The sequence below is a fragment of the Pseudoliparis swirei genome, chromosome 13 (assembly GCF_029220125.1).
Source record: "Pseudoliparis swirei isolate HS2019 ecotype Mariana Trench chromosome 13, NWPU_hadal_v1, whole genome shotgun sequence".
Classification (NCBI taxonomy): domain Eukaryota; kingdom Metazoa; phylum Chordata; class Actinopteri; order Perciformes; family Liparidae; genus Pseudoliparis; species Pseudoliparis swirei.
Window position 1 is genome coordinate 5227733 of NC_079400.1, and position 20827 is coordinate 5248559.

General features: G+C 41.2%; 1 long non-coding RNA gene across 1 annotated transcript; it reads right to left on the bottom strand.

Annotated features, from left to right (window-relative positions):
- Nucleotides 1–16358: 16358 nt before the first annotated feature.
- On the bottom strand, nt 16359–17663 carry LOC130204120 (uncharacterized). The gene is made up of 2 exons (XR_008833555.1): nt 17583–17663; nt 16359–16681 (listed from the first exon to the last, which is right to left on the bottom strand). It is a non-coding gene; the product is annotated as an uncharacterized LOC130204120 (long non-coding RNA).
- Nucleotides 17664–20827: the final 3164 nt, after the last annotated feature.

Below are 20827 nucleotides of genomic sequence, written 5' to 3' on the forward strand. Positions count from 1 at the left end.
CACGAGTTCAGCCACAGTACTCGTTTCGGAAGGATTTAGTGTTTCCCCAAAACATGTTAATTGGGCGCTGTCTTTTTATAAGTGTTTTATTGGTTTAACTCGGGGCAAAAAAACAAAAAACCGAAATTGACAGGCGGACTTTGTCAACTACACTTATTCTTCTTGGATTATATTAGATCTAGATAGTTGGTGTAATGTAAGAAGAACACAGATATAAACATTGCAATTCAAGCTCCAAGAGGCTACGGGTCAAAAGCAGCAAATCCTCACAGAAACAAGTAACGTTTCGACATTTTAACCAAGTGTCTCTTTGTATAGTAATGCCACTGACATTGACTACTAAATGAATTGTCTTGGGTACAAACATTCCTCTCAATGAACCGTTATAAGTTTAGTTTGGGCTTTTCATCTCTGGCCATCATCAAGTCAAGATTTAAATGTATACAATTGTGACAAAATTAATGACATTCTAAGTTGCATTTTAGGACGAATTAGATAATGTTATCGCGCTAACACGCAAAACTAAGATGGTGGACATAGTTGAACATTAAACCCGCTCATCATCAGCATGTTGGCATGCTAATGTTAGCATTTAGCTCAAACCACAGCCAAAGTAGAGAGAGAGCAGTTTAAAAATATCTTAAGACATTTTCAGTCACCTAATAGGGTAAATTTTATTTACCTTATACATGCTTCCTTTGGGCAATATTATCAGGAAACACTCCATAAACTTTCATTGTTATGCAGATGATACTCAACTATATCTATCGATAAAACCAGAGGAGAGCAACCAACTCGGTAAAATTCAAGCATGTCTTAAAGACATAAAAACATGGATGACCTGCAACTTCTTGATGTTAAACTCAGACAAAACCAAAGTAATTTTACTCGGCCCTGAGCACCTCAGATCAATTATCTGGTGATGTGGTTTCTGTAGATGGCATTGCCCTGGCATCCAACACCACTGTAAAGAATCTTGGCGTTATCTTTGATCGGGACTTGTCCTTTAACTCCCACGTAAAGCAAATCTCAAGGACTGCATTCTTTCATCTACGTAATATTTCAAAAATAAGGCACATCTTGTCTCAAAAAGATGCAGAAAAATTGGTTCACGCGTTCGTTACTTCGAGACTGGATTACTGCAACTCCTTATTATCAGGCTGCTCTAATAAGTCTCTTAGGTCAACTCCTTATTATCAGGCTGCTCTAATAAGTCTCTTAGGTCAACTCCTTATTATCAGGCTGCTCTAATAAGTCTCTTAGTTCCCTCCAGTTGATCCAGAATGCTGCAGCTCGTGTTCTCACTAAACTAAGAACAGAGATCACATCACTCCTGCACTAGCTGCTCTGCACTGGCTCCCAGTAAAATCAAGAATGACTTTTAAAATTCTTCTCTTAACCTACAAAGCCTTGATTGGTGATGCACCATCATATCTTAAGGAGCTTGTAGTACCATATTGCCCCACTAGAGAGCTACGCTCACTAAATGCGGGACTACTTGTAGTTCCTAGAGTCTTAAAAAGTAGAATGGGAGCCAGAGCCTTTAGTTATCAAGCTCCTCTTTTATGGAACCAGCTTCCAATTTCAGTCCGGGAGGCAGACACAGTCACCTCGTTTAAGAGTCGACTTAAGACCTTCCTCTTTGACAGAGCTTATAGTTAGGGCTGAATCAGGTTCACCTGGTCCAGCCCCTTGATATGCTGCTATAGGCTTATAGCTGCCGGGGGACGTGTTAGGATGCACTGAGCACCTATCTCCTCTTTTTTTCTCTCCTTAGGGATGAATTTTCATCTCTCAATCACACATTACTAACTCTGCTTTCTCCCCAGAGTCCTTTTGACTTCACGTCTCATGGGGTCATCGGACCCTATGAGACGGCATAGATCCTATCTGCCTGATGGAGCATCGAGGTCTGGGTCGTGGAATTCCTGCTACCGACCACGCCACTGCCCTGTTGAGACTCCGCCCACTCCTCTCTACCTCCATCTGCCTGATGGATCGTGGAGGTCTCCATCGTGGAATATGCCTACTATGAACTATTCATACACTCTGTCATATTCATTGAATGTGTTTTAACTCTAAATCTGTCCTTCTGTACACATTACATCTATTGTTCTGTCCATCCTGAAGAGGGATCCTCCTCTGTTGCTCTCCTGAAGGTTTCTTCCCTTTTTTCCCCCCTGAAGGGTTATTTGGGAGTTTTTCCTGATCTGATGTGAGGTTTTGGGGCAGGGATGTCTATGTGTACAGATTGTAAAGCACTCCGAGACAAATTTGTAATTTGTGAAATTGGGCTATACAAATAAACTGAATTGAAACTGAAACTGAATTAATTGTTTTAGCACTTATTTAGATATTGGAGAACTATAGAAGTATTGTATGTATTGGGTTTATTTGCTCGGAAGCACACAGTACCATCTTTCACCTACAGGCAGCATATTACTCTTTTTTTAAACATATTTCTTCTGTTGTGAAAGGAAGATTCCTCACTGAGGGAAATTGCCCAAAAGTATCTCAGTTGCGGCCGTGATACTTTGAGAGCTCGTAGAATCCTCTTAGGAAAAGCACTTTAATTTCTCTAAACTGGACTATCCTTTACAAAAGGGAACGAAATAACCCTCGGGGCAGCACAATGGCAGACCCACGTCAATAACATCCACCATCACATAATTACGCCGCCTAGTGTAAATGCAGTTGGATTCTCTTCGCACCGCAGTTGTCTTTTACTAAGTCCTTAAGCATTCTCCGTCACATCTTTCCTTGACCTCATGCCGTTTTCCATCGAGGTTAAGCAAAAGTGGTTCGGTATCTTTTCGACGATTCAACCGCTGCCCTGGGGATGGGGTTACTTAATTTGGATTATAATGAACCTTGTGTGTATGAAAGCAACATTTTATGGTGATTGTCCGTGTTATGAGACCGCAATGATGAGCTTCTTATTCCCTCTCAGAGATCAGTGTGATCAAGTACTCATGATTAACCATGGCCGAGTGATTCTCTGATGAATGTTTATGCGTTCCCGAAAGGAGCAGCAGGACATACTCTCACATCCTTGAGCGTGTTTACAATTTTACACCTATTACGAGGGCAGACGGAGAGCTCCATTTACAGTTCACTAACCTTCATGATGGCAGGCTCTCATCTCATCTCATTATGTCCTTTTATCTTCTTTTTAACACTTCAAGTCCTCCACAAATGTCAAAATAAAACAGGTCCATGAAGTGTCGAGGGCTCTGCTTTTGAAGGTACAGCGCTCTTTGATTTTAATCGAGGGTGTTCCACTGCCTCCGGTTTTTATGGGAGCTTTTAATTTTTATTGAAGGACAGTGCAAAGTAAATGGTTCCTCATCTAAGGAAGATTAAATGGTCTTATAGAATTTATAGAAACACGAGGGCATGGGGGACAAAAGCCTGAAATGAGCTTTACACCAAACGTCCTCTAAATGTGAAGGGAGGCGCAGAATGAGACGAGCAGTGAGGAGGATGTGTTTCTCTGCAGACACGTGTAAATCAATTTGTATTGATCTGAACAATACAGCCGGCGGCTCTGCACATCCATTGATTAGACAATTAGATAACTGCTGGATCTATCCAAACAGAAAATTATATTTGATTTAGCTCAAACTTCACCCTCACATGTGTTCATACGTTGATGTCCTCTGCCCTGTTTATTTTCATACATATGTATGCAGTTTTCTTTGCATTAGTCATGAATTTTCATTTATTCAGATTTGCGTATTTTGTGTGTGTACATTTTATCCATCCAGATATAATTCATTCAATGTTATAAGGTGCAGGGTCATTTGCATTGTATGCGACTTTATACTATATACACAGTCGAAGTAGAATAGGTAATTAAAAGCTATACTCATGGTTCACTTTGTTTTATACTTAGTTACATTTATGGTGTCAAAGATTAACAATTAAAAAGCTTTTAAAATCCTTTCCAGGTTTTAATTGTGTATAGTTGTGGAATATAAACTATTTCACAGATAATTAAACTAACAAACTTCCATTAAAACTGAGTACAGGTTTTTAGTCTCCTGGTCGCTACAGCCAATATGCATTTTGCAGATATTCCTATAAAAAAACTAATAGTATTGATTATGCTTCTCCTCGGCCAGCTACAAATGTTGCTTGCATGTTAATGTGTGTTATATAATAATATAATTCTCTGAAAGAGTTTATTCTGCATATTTCCAATAAGTTTGATTAAACACAGCTGGATATACTTCTATACTGTTGTTTTGTTTAAAATGGTAGTATCCGCAATACAAATATTTGGGGATGGAGTATTTGTACATCGTTGTATTGCTACTTTAAGTAAAGGACCGAGCTACTTCTTCTTCCACTCCTGGACAGTCTCGATGTAGCCGTTATAACTACATCGGATATCGAGAATATCCTAATAGTCGTAACCATGGTGATTGCTGAACAGCATAACATTTTGTTTCTGTTTTACACTGCCGCCCGCACCCTCTCATAGTTTTCATATTTTTGGCAGCTGTGTGGCTTTTACTCCACTGTCTTTCAGAGTTTCAGAGGGCCAGTAAACCATGGCTTTCAATTCCCCCGCTCAGGTGTTTTCACTCAGGAATAGGAGTGATGAGCAAACGCTTTCAGACTCAATCCTTGAGCAAAGGGCTCTGCTGACAGGGATTATTATTTATTTGTCATGGAGGATGTAATAAGCTGTAGATACAGGATGGAGGGCCTGTGATTTATTGCTCTGTCGACCGCCACTAGCAGGACGTGCGCTGTAGCGTGCAGGATGAATACCGCACTGTCAGTTGTGTCCATCCGTCACCATCACCTCTCCCCGCCGCAGCCTCTCTCACACACCCTCCCATTTCATGCCACGATACATAAACAATCTTTCATTATTTTGATACCTTCTTCTTCATATTTGTTTTCTGCACGTAACACGGGGCTTCGGTTTTATGTGCCCCATTAATTTGATGCACTAGCTTGGACTCATTGTAGAACTATTGACTTCTCCATGGACTTCAAAATAAGATAATCAAACTGGTTTCTAGTCATCTTTTGATGTTTGCCAGACTCTTATTTTCACATTTTGAGCAATTAAATAAATCAGCTTCAAAAGATAGCTGATTTTCTTTCCTATTAAAAAAATTATAATTAATTATTATAATTAACATGCAGTGTCCAACAGCATCAGCCACTGGGAAGGTTATACTCACAGTATTTATGGCCATATTTCGCAATTTTATTAAGCCCCATCTCACAGAATGGGGGACTCTCTTGCCTCTCTGTAGGTCATGTTATCTTGTTAAAAGCCTTCATGGTTTTAGGATTATGTTATTGAAATGTCACTTAATTGGATAAACATTTTTCATGCCGTATACACCCAGCGCTGGATTCTGTTTAGTCGCCGTGGATATTGTTTACACGGCAGGGGGATTTGCGTAAGTGGAACTGACTCTGTAAACAGCGGCTCCCACCAGAGGCTTTTTGTGAAAAGCAGGCTGAGAGTGAGGCATCAGGGAAAACACTTAGCCCACATATCAGAGCTGCGGACACGTGCTCGGTGAGAGCGAGCGAGCACGTTGGTGACAACGCTTAATTAATATGAGGAATTGCCTTTGTGTCCGGGTAAACGACGTGAGCAGCAGCCACTTTGTTGTCTGAGCCCACTCGGCTGAGTGTTTGGTGCATGATTTGTTTTGGCCGTATGTGTGGAGTAAACTGTAATCTGCAAATTTACACCCCTGCATGGGAAACACTAGGCAGCCACATGTTCATTCCCTGGATCCGATTTTGCATCAATCATTACTCTTTTGCCTTCTTCTTAGAAAACAGCCGCCCTTTCTCTCCAGGCCCTCAGATGTCATTTAACACAACTCGGTTTGGGATCTGTCTTTTTAAAGGCTCATTTTTCCACAGCAAATTATTATTTATGGACTTTTGTTTGTTCTCGGGCATCATTACTAACAACACAGTTAATGGCAATAATTTGTTATTCAGCGCTGGTGCTGATTCTTGGGATGGGGGCAGTGGAGTGAGAATACTCATTTGGAGGTTGAGGAAAGTCTTGACAGGACCCATTTATAACAAGATCATTCTGGAAAGTCCAGCCTATTAATAACCCTCCAACGCAGTCTAATTAGTGCTCCCTGATGTAAACGAGTCTGAATCATGGAGTTCTGTGAATACCCCCTGTAAAGATCAATGTTGGTGTCATCCTTGTTTCTTCTGTAGAAAACCCAGATTATGGATTAGATCAACCTTTTCTGTTGTGGGGAATTTGTCTCCGTCCATCTAATTAGTTCATGATATATCTTTCCACTGTTCCTCATATGTTCTGTAATATAACATGTTGATGTTTTCATAGCTTTGGTTGCACTTTGGATCCAGTTCCAAGTTAATGAAATGATCTCTGAGTCTTACAGATCAAATGGTTTATTAAAGATCAAAGAACAAAACATTAAGAATGCAAATCTGTAATCTGCCTAGTCAAATTTAAATGTCAAGTTTTTGACATTATGCTCTTGAATATTACATTATGTATGACTTTTGCTGCTTAACATTTTTACAAATAATTACCCGGTTAATTAATTTGTCAGGCAAAAAAAAAGTGTCAAATATTCAGTTATTTCCCCTTTTTTTTCCCTCACTGTTTACTGAATATTTTTGTTTATTGTTATGATCCGTGTTAATGTAGTTTAAACTATCCAGTGAATTAATTGAGTAGCAGTATGGAGTCTACGCTTCCACAGTGTAAGAAACTGCAAGTGAACCACTCCGTCCCACATGATTCTGTTCCCCATGTATTGAGGCAATAAGGCCACGTTGAGGGCAGCCAATCAACGAAGAGTTCTCCAGCGACTTGTCCGTCGAAAAAGTTTGACTCGGCTGAAATGTTGCAGGATCCCAACGGGACAGAATCCGGCAACAATCCTTAGTGGAGTACTTTGTAAAGTGAACGCTTTATTTCTGCTGTTTTTCTACGTGAAGCACAGCCATAAATCATTATTTACAGCCCTAATTAATGATGAACCTTTACAGAATGATTCTTTGTGTAGTTTGTTTAAAGAATTCAGAAACACTAAGTGGGCTTTTCTCATGATTTCATGTAGCTCTGGATGATAAGAAAGTCCACTGAAACCTCCACATGGAATAGCTGACTCCCTCCCACTCTTCTTCTCCTCTCTCTCTTCAAAGTACAGCTGACTCACTGCTTATCAAGCCTTAATTAGTGATACATTTTCTACCCGTGATGTCTATCGATGTATTTAAGAAGAAAAGGCAAATTGAGATGTAGCCTGACCCGAGAGCCAATTCCTCTTGAAAATGTTCCCCCCTCTTTACCTCCCTGCCTCTCTCAATCTCACCTCAACTCCCCCCTCCTCCCCCCTCGTTCCTTGCCAATGCGAGGCTAGGAGTGGTCTGGAGAAATGAGGTGCAGCGTTAGTGTTTTTTTGCTTGCCTGTGCAATAGAAAACACTGCACGTCAGGGCCCCCCGTCAGCAGATTGGGGAGATGCAGATGGGAGGTGAAAAAGCTCCCCGGTGGCAGTCGGGCCCTGTTCGGATGTGATTGCAGCCGCCAGGATGAAGTCAGCACTGACAAAGTGCGCCCATTGATGGATGGACAAAGCCGGGAACTGGATGTGAGAATGGATGGGGCCAGAGTGGGAACTTAACACAGACAAACAAAATGATAGACAGAGAGGAATTACCTGCTAAAGCATTCCGGCGATACAAGTCCCAGAGCAATTTACTTACTGCTAACTGCGCACAGGAGGACTGTGTGCAGTGTGGCCGACCGCGAGAACGGCTTTCATTCAGTTGAAAGAGGTTGCCTGATTTTTGTTTTATGATTGCCCTTTTTTGAATATAGGCAAAGCAAGCAAACGCTCTCAAGTTAACCTGCACACAACTAAACGCATCCAGACTTTCCGGCTGCAACTTAAATAGCCTGTCAATGGCGAAATTATTCAATTAAATCATTCAATCAATTGTTTTCAATCAATTGTTTATTTATTTTTTCTTAAATGGATTATAGACAGAAGTGTTTTGCATCTAATTTTCTCAAAATGTTCAGTTTTTTTCATTTCTCGCAGTCAATTTACAACCATGCCAAACCGAAAAACAAAATACCCACATTACATGTTTGGCATTCATATGACCTAAAGAGTTAATAATCTTATGACAATAGTTCCCAATTTATTTCCAATCTTTTCTCTCCAGCACTGCTCCAGACTGCATCGAGGCTGTGTAAAGGAGCTTTAAATCGCCTGTGTGCTCAAGCACAGTTGAATTTGTCCTGCCTCAAAGTAGACTGTAAAACACAAGATATTTTAGGTACCTCATGGCTTGAAGAGAACTAATAACCCCTGAATCTCAGGTCCAATAACCTTCCCAAATCCAGGACCTGTGTGGGAGCATTAAGAGTTTGCTCCCTTGTTGGGGAATGAATTCTCATTACCGTTGCACTAGCACTACATTAAATGTCAGTGTTGCTGCTGGATGGGGCCTAGAAGATTAAGACTAATGCTGTTGGCCTCAGGAACTCCGATTAGAACTATTCTCATTAATCAGAGTCTCAGAGATGGAAGCAATTTAAAGCCCCCAGTCCTCTCCGAGCAAGGGGCAGGGCAGCACCCCGTCACCGACGAGGGGCGACGCACTCGCACCCATCCACTATCCTTTCATTAAGGCCGCCAAGGACATGTGAAGGCCAGTCACCCCTCGATCTTCACTTCCAATTAATCTGACCACAGAAGATCTCGTTTCATGATAAAACTTGTTTTTAGTTACACGTTCAACCTGTTTGAGCTCACGGTGTACTCCAGTCAAGATATTTTAAACTAAGATTAAACTCTTACCGGACACAATTAATTTCTGTTTTCACCATTCTTACTTGAAAGGCCATACACACCTATATGTTCAACTGACATAAGTATTTTTCACATGCGTCTAATTATACGTATTATTACAACAATTGTGCGGTTGTGCTGAGCCTCTAGGTCTCTTCTTAGTTGGATGAGGATGTGATCGTAAGAAAACCAAAAAACATACATATTTGGCGATTCTGCAGCACACAATTTACTCCCGATGACAATATTCATCGCCTGTGCAGGATGGAGTGTGCCCTTTACAGTGTGTAATGAGGCTCCAGTGTGTGTGTTTGGAGATCGGGATAGTGGTGGGGTGTGTGTAGGCCGGAGATTCTCACCGACTGTGGAAGATTTAAATGATGTGAAACTAACAGCAGGAAATGAATGCACTCATAAAACCGTGCACCACAGGGACAGTACTGGTCTAAAGCTTTACAGGGCACCATTAATGTTGCTTCCTGTGGAATAAAACTGAATATTTTCCGAATCTGATTTTAGATTCCTCTAGTGGTCAAAGATATCTTTTAGAACGCAAAGCTTGTAAACATTCCCAGGCAGCAGTTAAGACCTCTGAAAGTGTTAATGTACGACATTTATCTACACCCTGACATTTAAACAAACATTTGTGCCTTTTCAGAGTCATACCCGGTCAGATTTGCTTAGTTTTGTCGCATTTTTTCGTATTCTGACACGTTATCTTATGATTTTTAGTATTCTTGTCTTTGTGTCAGTGTCCAAGGTTATCCGTGCCAGTGTGGTAACAGAAGGCCATAGAGAGGCTTTGAGGTTTAGACTGGATGCAACCTGTGTTTGTTTCTCAATTAGCACCTGTCACAGGAGACACGCTGCTGGGTTTGTGCTCCCTGTGACACCCAATAGATGGGCTCCTGCTTTGTAAACCACCGGGGACGGAAGAAGCTCCTTGGTGGGAGTCAATGTATTCTGTAAACAGGGAGAAAACGGGAGTGTGAATCTCATAAATCTTGTGGTGTAGCGGTATCGTTTCCTTCAGCTGACCTTGGCGAGGGAGCAGGACGAGAGGCCCGAGTGGCGAGGGGAAGAAGAAGAAAAACCCCGTTGTATGATAACCGTGCAGGTGGCGGGAGGTGCAACATGAATCATAGCGGCCTGCGATTAGCCGTGAAGTCTTACACATGTGAACTTTCTCTCTGCTGTCGCTCATCATCCGGACTATTTACCTCCCCATCTCTTTACATCGGGCCATTTTGCCGTCAGAGTATGAAAAGCTGAAAATAACATGATACCCGTTTGTGATTTAAAAAAATAAAAAGGCCACAGAGGGTTAGAAATATATCTGGTAGATTGTTCCCTCCAAGGATGCTGCAGAGTGGGACCATCAAGCACATTTCTCTTCCCCCTTCCTGTTTCAAACCAATACGTATCAACAGGCCATGAAGTAATCAATGAGGATAATCCATCTTCGAGCCTGTCGATATGGTAATGGCTCTGTCTCATCGTTACTGCTACACGGCCAGAGATAATTCGCTTTACCAGAATGCTTAGCAGCTGTTGGAACAATCCTGTGGTCCTGTGAAATAAAGTGCTGCCTTTCGTGATTAATGCCTCAGCATTGTGCTGCTCCGCACTTTGATTGTTTTCAGATTTTCTGAAAAAGCTGGATGGATTGTATATCAATAAGTCTAGGGCGCTCAAACTAAAAAGTAGGATGCAGGTATATCACTCTCACTTAATCGATGCTCCTATTATGCTTTGTTATTGGTGCATTCATACATGCATGTGTGCCAGATATGTATGAGAGGAATAATCTGTTATCCAAATGCCATCAAAGGGGTCACAGCGTTACCAAGCTGTAATAAAGTTAAATACATATTATTAACACAGCAGGAAGAAAATGACACTTTTCAAAACATTATCTGACAAACACAAGATACACATTTTCATAATTTATCAGATTATATATAAATCAGTAATGTGTGCATAGGTCTGCTGTTACTGTACATACAATAGGTTAATAACATAAGAGATGTTAGTGCGTTTCCACTGTCCACACCCAACACCAGCGGTACAACGCTGTTTTCTAAAATGATCATTTAGACACAATTCATTTTTATGAGTAGATGTTTTTTAAAGGAAATTAATTGTTTATTGTTTTGTCATCAACATAATGGGGAAACACTTCTGTTGAACTTATCAGAAAAGGGGAAATACACAAAGCTAGATGTGTATGTTTAGTAAATATGAATGTATGACTTGTGTAGTATATATATATATATATACGTATATATGTGTATATATATATATATACGTATATATGTATATATACGTATGTATGTGTATATATACGTATGTATGTATATATATACGTATGTATGTATATACATACGTATATATGTATATATATATACGTATATATGTATATATATATGTGTATATATATACGTATATCGGTATATGTATATATATATGTATATATATATACGTATATGTGTATGTATATATATATGTATATATATACGTATATGTGTATGTATATATATATGTATATATATATATACGTATATGTGTATATATGTATATATATACGTATATGTGTATATATATATATATACATATATACAGTATATATGTATATATATATTATATATATGTATGTATGTATATATATATATGTATGTATAAAAAGTTAAGCATAAGTAATTCAGTATATAAAGATATTTAGCTGGCCGAATAGTGTGTGCTTATGTTAAGCGCAGATGCATGTTTTCTTATTGTTAAAGATGCTAGTTATGGGAAAACTGTAACACTTAATGGACATTTCCCTCATTAAATTTGGTCAGCTAAATGAATAATTGCTGATTAAAGTCGACTCACCTCATAAACTCCCAGTATATTTGAAGCATTTCCAAAACATTGAACTTCTTAGAGTTCTGTACAACAGTCTCCAACTGAACTTAATCTATTTTGGCCTTGTTTTCAAGAGCGGCAGGAAGGAGTTTCAAACGTGGACTGATTGACGGAAGAAAGACAATTAAAACTGATAGCACTCGTCCACATGAGTGTCAACATCAGCCAGGATGGAAGCAATTTATTCAACCAATCATCCAAGTACATCAAGTGCGCCGGTGTTTTCCTTTCGGTGCGGTGGAACGCTGGAAAATGTGATAGTTGTTTCCTCCTTATGAATCACTAGAGGCAGGACGCTCGCCGGACGCAAAGTGGATTGTTCAGCGCGCTGATAACAATTTAAATCCTGTTATGGATAACACCGGGTAATGCCGTCCTGAAAATTGAACATGACACCCGAGCGATTTATTATCTGTGTGTTTTTAACCTTGGATATCGGATTGTTTGTCCAACCATATCCTTCTGATCCTCTGGAAGGTGCACTCTGGATACAAGCGTGTCTTTTTTCATTGCATGTAGATTGTAACTGTTTCCAAAGATAAAATCCAAGTGAGAGCGATGGAGAAGAGATGATGCATGTGTCTCTCCAAGCACACAACGGATGGTTAAGGTCCCAAAATGCTTTCAGATGTCACACCAAAGCGGGAGATGTGCTGTACTTATCTGAGATCAAATACCACTGCATTATGCTGTGAATGCTTTCTGATGTCGGAACGGTCTCGTGACGCAATTGTCGTAATTTTAGCCACGGGACAGTTTCAGAGTCAGACGGTTTGAAGATGTGAAGCGGTTCTCGGGGTGAGAAAACAACAGCTATCAAATAAATCACTGCAGCAGCTTCTCTGAAGCTTTCTTGAATGAACAAAGCCTGTAATCATCTCCAAATGCGTTACCTCGTTAAACTCATGCCATTCGTATGAGTTGGGGAAATAACCCAGAGTTCCCCCATGACCCAGAGGCATGCGCTCTGGCCTTTCATACTGTTGCTTCTTTCTGTCCAGCTGCTTTTTTTCGGGCCCAGCGGGTAATGGAAGAAAAATCCACAACACATAGTCCTCCCGTCAGCCCCTCCTCATTGTTGTGAGGAGTTTCCTCCCCCTCTGGTCCTGAGCTGACACCAGGGCCGGCCTTTGGTCTGATTTAAGACTCTGTCCCACTGATGACCCTGTTTGCTCTATCTCTGGCTCGAGTGTAGCTTGACTTAGGGAAATGCTTGCTCATTCTCTCCACCACTCATTAATCCAAGCGAACAATGCAAGGAGCAGAGCACAAACATTGTTGAGCGAAAATCTTTAATGCGGGGCTTTTACTTCTCTGCCTTTTTGTTTTTACGAGCACAGGGCTTTGGCCATAAACTGATTTTTAAAAAAAATGTTTTGCTTCTGATGCAGCTACATTCAAAGGGAACACATAATTGCTTCCAGTGTTACAGAGTTTCTTTCAGCACACTATCTGTTGTTCTGTCACAGCCTGGGAATCGGAGCGGACTTTCCTGCTCTTGACTTTTGGCCTCAGAGTGCATGTTTGATGATTCATGTGCTCCAAATGAACGTCATTACTTGAAAGACAAATGGCCAGCCCTCAACCTTGACGCTCAGAATCTTGTGCTAGTTTTTAGACGGAGGCGTGTCGCCTCGAAATACATAAATATATTATTTATGTGCTGAAGTTACTGCTCTTGTTGTCTCAGCACATACAAAGGCCAGAGCTGTGGCCTTGGGGCTCGGCGACAGCGCACTTTGTCATGTTTTTTTCATTCTCATGCATAATTAAAAAACTTAAATTACTTGCCATGTACAAAATTAGGATGCTGCGGGAAACAGGCTACATGAGAATTTATTTTATTTTTCACGAGACTGACAGGAAATCAATTAATCCTGATGTATTATTTTATGCTGGACAGGCAGTCCTGGCTCCAGGAGAGAGTGGATGGAGATTGGCTACAGCTGTTCTCATTGGTGCAGCCATATATTATCGCTGGCGTGTGTGACAGCTTCTGAGCAAAATGGCTGAAGGGTACGAGGCAGGTGACGCGACTGTAAAGAGAATAACACTGCGGGATACAAACTATTCTGATATAAGATTTGTGTTTGTGAAGAGGCACTTTACTGCTGCATTGCATGTGCTGTTGGTTTTTTGCCATATTTTGTCCAACAGCAGCTTTCTGTCAGCGTTTATAATGAAGCTCTCTGCGGCTTGTTTCATTGGCTGTGTGTGTGTGCCGGGAGCTGTTGTCGTACGGCTCCTTGTTGAAGCTTTGACCTTATTTCAAATGTTTTAGGAGATTCTCATACTTTTCTGTGTAATTGTAACATGTGTTGATACCATCGTTTAATGTATAGTTAATAATCTGAGCTTCATAAACTTAATGTCAATAGATATGTTTGAAACTTGCACTGTAATCTAGTTAGCTCACTCAGAAGCATTTCACAATTTAAAATGAGCATTGTTGTACATAAGAGGTGACTTTATGTCCTTTATGTCCATGTTGATGCTGAAAGTATCTGATTAATGTTCTTTGACAACTTTGTGGCCCTACTATATATCTGCTCTTCCTGATAATATCCACACTTAACAACTAAAACATGATTCAATGTTTTGCACAATGCATTTTTTCACTTGACTTTTTTTTTTGCGGTCAGCGTAATCCAGGCACCAGACGTAGCTGGCAAAGTAAATTAGTAGTATACAAATGTTAGTTGTTGGAGACGGAGTTTGTCAAAAGTTTAAATGCAGTCTTCTGTATATGGAAAAATAACCCTGGAAATGAGGATGGAGAGAATTCATGTAAATAAAAATGGAGTTAGTTAGTAAAGTTAAGGGCTGCCATACATTTGTATACAAGCCTCATTGGGTACAGTGGTTGCTGGTGAAAACCACAATAATCAGTCTTGAGTTTTCATCTTTATGAAATATTATTGAAGCAGTATATTTTATGCATGAATCTGCGATAATAAAAACAATGATTTCCTCCGCCGAGGTATCTACATATACTTCTTGTTTATGAGATTGAACGGCAGACAGCCAGATTTAAAAGGCAAATGTCTTCCGTCAGATGTCAGCTCATAATAAATATGCCGGTTACTGTTCGCCAGTGGCACGGCAGAGTATGATTGGTTTATCACACTCAGCTCTTGTTAATGGACCGCTTTTATGAATGAAGGGAGACACAACCACTCAGTTCTTGTTTATAGCCAGACGAAGTGTGCGTTTACTCAACCTCCTGTATCATCGCTGTCAGAATATTGAGCCGTACATTTTATTTTGCCTCCCTAAAAGGCTTCGTGGTTTGTTATTTATAATTATGGGAAGACTTCAAAATTCAACACCCTCTTTAGTTTTAACGTCTATAATAAATGTAAGAGTGTACTGTTGTTCAATGGTGGTGTAGAAGAGACCATGATTAATTGTGTCAATCATACACTGCTTCACAGTTTCTATGCATTTGTAAAACAATAAACAAATGACAGCATCATTTTTTATCAGCTGTATATAAAATGAAGATAGAATATTTTTTAATATCATCGCCTCTGAGAGAGGGATTGCAGGCAAATAGAGGAAATGACTTAGGCCGTGCATTTTAAAGTAACACAATGTGACATCTGCTGGATTATAAACCCATCCACCGTCGGCAGTCAAATTAAACATTTCTTGTGTGGTGACATGTCAGGTGATGACACACAGGAGATAATACGACGCAGTGTCCCACAGAGGTCAGATAACCAGGCGAGCCGTAATACTCCTATCCACAATATCAACGAGGACACACATACACACACAAAAAGGGAATTGTGAGCAATTCCGGGAACTGGACGACAGCAGGGTTGTTTTTCTTCTTCTGTGCGTTAATTCATTGGATGAAACGTTGTGGCACATAATGTGTCATATATCAAAGGCAGGGCCTCAGTAATCTTTGCTCAAGGGCACGGATAACAGGCAGATAGACATGTGAATGAGATGGAGAGGGGGGTTGGTGAGCAGCTCATCCCTTTCTGCCATCGCCACGGAGAAGATAGAGGAAGATTTATGGGACATCACAGACCACATACTAGCAGGCTGACCGTCTTGTATACCAACGCCTCCCTTCCTCGACCTTCCCCCATTTTGTATTTTATAATGAAACGGCGTGGCAAGCAGTTGATTCACATGTGAGATATTTAGAGACGTAATTATTTTGGATTTTTAATGGTCCTTTATCAGCTATGTTGTTGTTAGTGGTAATGGGACCCACAGTTGTCTAACCTCCGTCACCCTTGATGCTTTGTCCTTTTTTTTTTTTCCAACGCCAAAGCCAACTTTTGGAGAGCCATGCAGCGGATACCGCCCACTGATGACCAATTGGAGCTCTCTGGGTTTCGGCTCCGTGATTAACGCTGATAAAAGTGCATGACTAACTCCGTGCTCGGGCTGCCTGACACAAATATCTGTCTCACGGTGTGTTGTTGAAATAATAAAATTTCTCCAGGGATTTCCAAACAAAGAGCCATAACACAAGCATATCTAGTGTTCAGGATATCTGTATTTGTTTTTATACATTAGCAACCCATTGAAGTTCGATAAGCACAGATGGTTTGGAGACTGTCCAGTTTCCAAAAGAACGGCGCAAAGCACAATAGCCTTACGCATTATTTAATTCCAGTCATCTGTAATGTTGTCACTTTGACTCCACCTTCGATGCGTGGCACGTCGCTGAAAAGCTAAACAAAGTCTTGCATGCAAAAGCTGCGTCACGAAGATCAGGGACAACTATAAGGATATGTTTGAAAGGAGCGTAGCCCCTGAAGTAGCACTGTTATGGCCTGTTTGATGGGATCTAACATTGGAACTGTACGGACACATGATCTCAGAGGTACATGGTGTGGTTTGAATCATTTCCCGGCTTTCCTGGAGGAGAAGTCGTCACATTCCTTCTGAAGATCACACCTGGTGCCCTCCCTGGGGACACATATATGCGTTATCATCAGACGTTACTAAAAGTCTTTTTAAATTCAAATGTTTAAAGTCGCTCTAAAGGGAGGGCTTTTCAGCTTTCGAAATAGAATAAAATAAATAAAATAAAAATGCGCTGCTTTTGGTGAAACTACAAAAATACAACTTCGTTTTGAGCTCTAATACAAGTCTTTATTGTTGTGCACTGTCAGGTTGGGCTACCTGGCAGACAGAAAGCACAAATCCTCAGGGAGCAAGACGTTCTGCAAAGTTTCCAATAACTTCAGGTAACAATTACATAACTAAGCTCCTCAGCACAGCTTACACCGAGGACAAAAAACAAGCACATTGGCCAAATGCTTAATATCTAATGATTTAGATTTTAGAACAAGGCTTTTTTTTGCACTCGTTCATGTCTGCGCACACCGTACTTCACATTCAGTCAATCACATTGCACTTTGGATGTTCCCTGTCGCAAAGAAGCGCCACCTTTCACATAATTCTGCTAATTGACCCGAGTGGCCGACGAGAAGTGGGTGATTTATGACATCTCCAGCGGGTGTTCACTTGTTACATCGCAGTGTAAGGAATCTCTTCGAAGACTATGAACAAATGAAAAAATATGCACCTTTTCCCCAGTTGATTTAGCTTGGACGTTGCATTTAATCGTTGACTTCAGTCTTTACGGGCAATGTCTGTTGCCTTAGCGCTATAGATCGCAGAGAACGAGGAAAAAACATGGCAGAGCTCGACCTCGGTGTGTGCTTCAGGTCGCTCGTTAGAAGCTACTGAACTTCTCTCTGACGGGTCATTCTGACTGGGACAGCATTGAAAGGACAGTGGGACCAACTTAAAAGCCGGATGACAAAGCGAGTCTTCCGACTCTACTTCACATCTGTTCACGTACCCGTCAGGAGCCGCGAGCAGAAGGAGGAAGTGGCTGTGTTCGCCGGTGATATCCTTCCTCTCAGTAGCGGCGAGGGAGAACGCCCTGCTCACACAAAGGGGAGCCTCACTCCTTCGCACTGTTTATTTTTAGTCATAACATCCACTACAATTGAAGGTATGGGTCAAGGTGAGGCTAGGACACTTGTGAGGGGGAGGGCGCCTGAGGAACAACAAACAGATGTTCTTTGATGATAATTGCAGAGGAGGGAACAGCAGTGTGGAGGGCAGGCTCGTAAAGCACTCACTTGTTGAGGCCGTCCCTCCTGCCTGCTGCCCCCTCCGAAGCCCCGTGGCGGTATGTTGGTTCTCCCCAGGAGTCGGAGTGGGCCTGCCGGTGCCATTACCCTTACTCGCCATGATGTGACATCTGCTCACAGACGCTGCGATACATTTGAACGGCAGCATCTTCGCCTCGAACCGACCTGGAAAAGCCGAAGACAAATAAAGTTTGTGTCAGTCAGTGACGATCTTTCTCAACATGAAAGGTTAGGGAGCCGCAGCCCTTAATCAAGTGAGGCTGTCAGCGGGCACCCTTTAAAATGGAGCTGTGAAGACAGGCTGCCAGTGTTGCAGCCGATGAGCGCTCGCTCTGTATGATTGATTTGTGTAAATCATTTTCTTTTTTGCTCTCTCCCTCTCTTTTATGAGCATCAGTAGCGGTAGAGGATGGTGTTCTCACCATCATGGGATTAAGTATAGCTCCTCCAGGCTGTCCTGGTGATTAATGAGCTGCCACAGCATTCCCAACTGTCACTGAGAGGAGCATGGGTTCAAACCATGTCTAGACTGATGATACAAAAGATTAAAATCAGTTGTGTCATCATGTCATGAATGTGCTGTAGTTTTGATGTTGATGTAGCAAGTTTCCAATCACCCTCAGGGGATTGTGACACTGGTTATCTCGGGGTCTGAATTCCTGTCAAATATTCTAGGCAAATGTAATATTAGCATTATTGATATATAAGCGTTGTAGTGTTTGAGTCGGCACCCATTAGCATTTTGTTGTAGCACTATTTTACATTATTTGTAATACTTCAATACCGCAAACACAATCTACCAGCACAAAAAAGTCAGGACAGGAACACATGTGGTCGTGGATTCAAGCAAAGACAGCTGAAGCTAAATTGGAATTACCGAACACTCAATTGACTGGATCTTCAATCCAAGCCTACTACTTTTATTCTTTCATCATGAAGTAACGATAACACGTTTTGCCAAAAGAATATGTCTTTCCCTTACTGAAATTGTATTTCGAAGAAACCAGAAACAAATGCATCTCTGGACGTGTCGGCGGCACCGCCGTATGAAAGACCCCACACGACTATTGCCTGGTGTAGGCGACAGTTCACCCTGGCTTTTTAATTCACCCTTTCTTAAAATCTCGGATATTGATAGAAACATCTCTCTCTCCTCACAAGTTAGTAGCTGGTCTTGTTCTGCAGATCCTCCAGAGAATCCCGAGGTCTCGGTTTAGAGATCGTCCCGTGTGCTTCTGACCTTTTGCATTGAACTGGAAAGCTGTGCGGAGAGCAAGTCCGAGGGAAACTGAGCCGCTCTGCATCTATCTCTCCCCAAGGAGTGTCTTGTTTCTCTTTCCACCATTTATTTGAAAGCTATCATTTCCCGGGACTCGTCGCTGAAAAATGGCATTGATTCTCCGGATGATAGATGCTAAGTGTCCTTCTATCGACATGCCTATTGACAGGCCTGTGTAAATCCTGCATCTTATTACCCCCCCGGATAAATGATACACCTTGTGAACAGGGAGGATGTAGCTCGGTCGATGCCAGTGTCTGAGCATCTCCAACAACGGCGAGTGTCACTTCTGAACAGCGTGATTCATTTAGTCAGAAGACACCTTATCAGTCATTGTAATGAATAATTAAACATAATCAGAGCGACAGGAGATATTGTCCCTCTGCAAAGCATTGCAGTGTCAGAAAATGACATCGAATACACGGCATTTAATTCAGCTCTGTGCGGCGACTTCTGTGGGAAGGTCAAATCTTAATCTAACAGTGTTTTTACGATAATATCGCTGTCTGGAAAGTTTGCTGTAGCATTAAAATGACTTATGTAAAGCCTTACACCTACTGCATGTGCTGTGAAGCAACTTGTCTCTTTACTGCTTTGTTTACAAGGGCTATTTGTCTTTGACAGTGGGGTTTATTGCATCTTAATCCTACCCTTTTGTAGCACTGCCTGCAAGGACGTTAAATAATGTCCCACTGCCAACCATTTTCTCCATCTCAATTTGTTTTATAGTAATACAGAACGTAACCTTCAGAATAGCATTTGCAGGTTCATAAGACTTGGAACAGGTGTAATTCTTCTAACAAACAGAGCTGCAATGTGACCCAATTTATCTCTGTTCCTTATAATGCATTGTATTAATCTGTGGGCCATTCATGACCCATTGTTTCAGCAGGGCGATAATTCACTCTTATTGTTAATCTTGCTAGTCCAGTTGTGGTTGTGTTTTCCACCACGCTCTGCTTTATGCAACAGAGACTCCACGAAGCATCACATGTTATGGCGAGTGAAATAGACTCTTGTGATTCAGCCTTTTTAACATTTCCTGGCTTGATTGATCTCAGTGATTTGTGTTTGAGGCTTTTCCGGTGTAAACAGAAGTTATCTTTGACCTATGACCATCGGCAGTCTGAATAATCAACGCTGAATGATCTCACAGGAGACATAATTGCAGTTTTAAATACCAACAGCTTGTAGGTGTAAGTAGTCAAACAATCTGTGATCCATTAAATAAGGAATTCAACTGAATCCAGCCACTTCAGCAAGACAATCTCGAAACTGTGAAGACACGTACTTTGAGGCTGCCGCTAAAAGAAGAGCTGTGTGGTTTCTGCTTGAAGTTGAACCTCACAGCCAACGTTTCTTCCCCTTGTTTCGAAGATAAATTAGCAGCTTCTAAATAATGCAGTGAACCTTAATTCTCTTTGATTAGTAGTGAGTTAGACGATGGCGACCCATTGAAATTGGTCATCAGCATAAATAACGAGCGAATGAACTGATAAAATGCAAAGTCTTCGGCCATCATAAATCAAACGGAATCCACTGGCCGTGGAAGCGGGTGGAATTAGAAGTCCATGCTCCTATTAATTATGTTGCCTTGTGAAGACGACAGCGTGATAAATCAGCGCTGAAAGGCCCTTCACTGGCTGAGTCGGAGGAGTTAGACTGCCT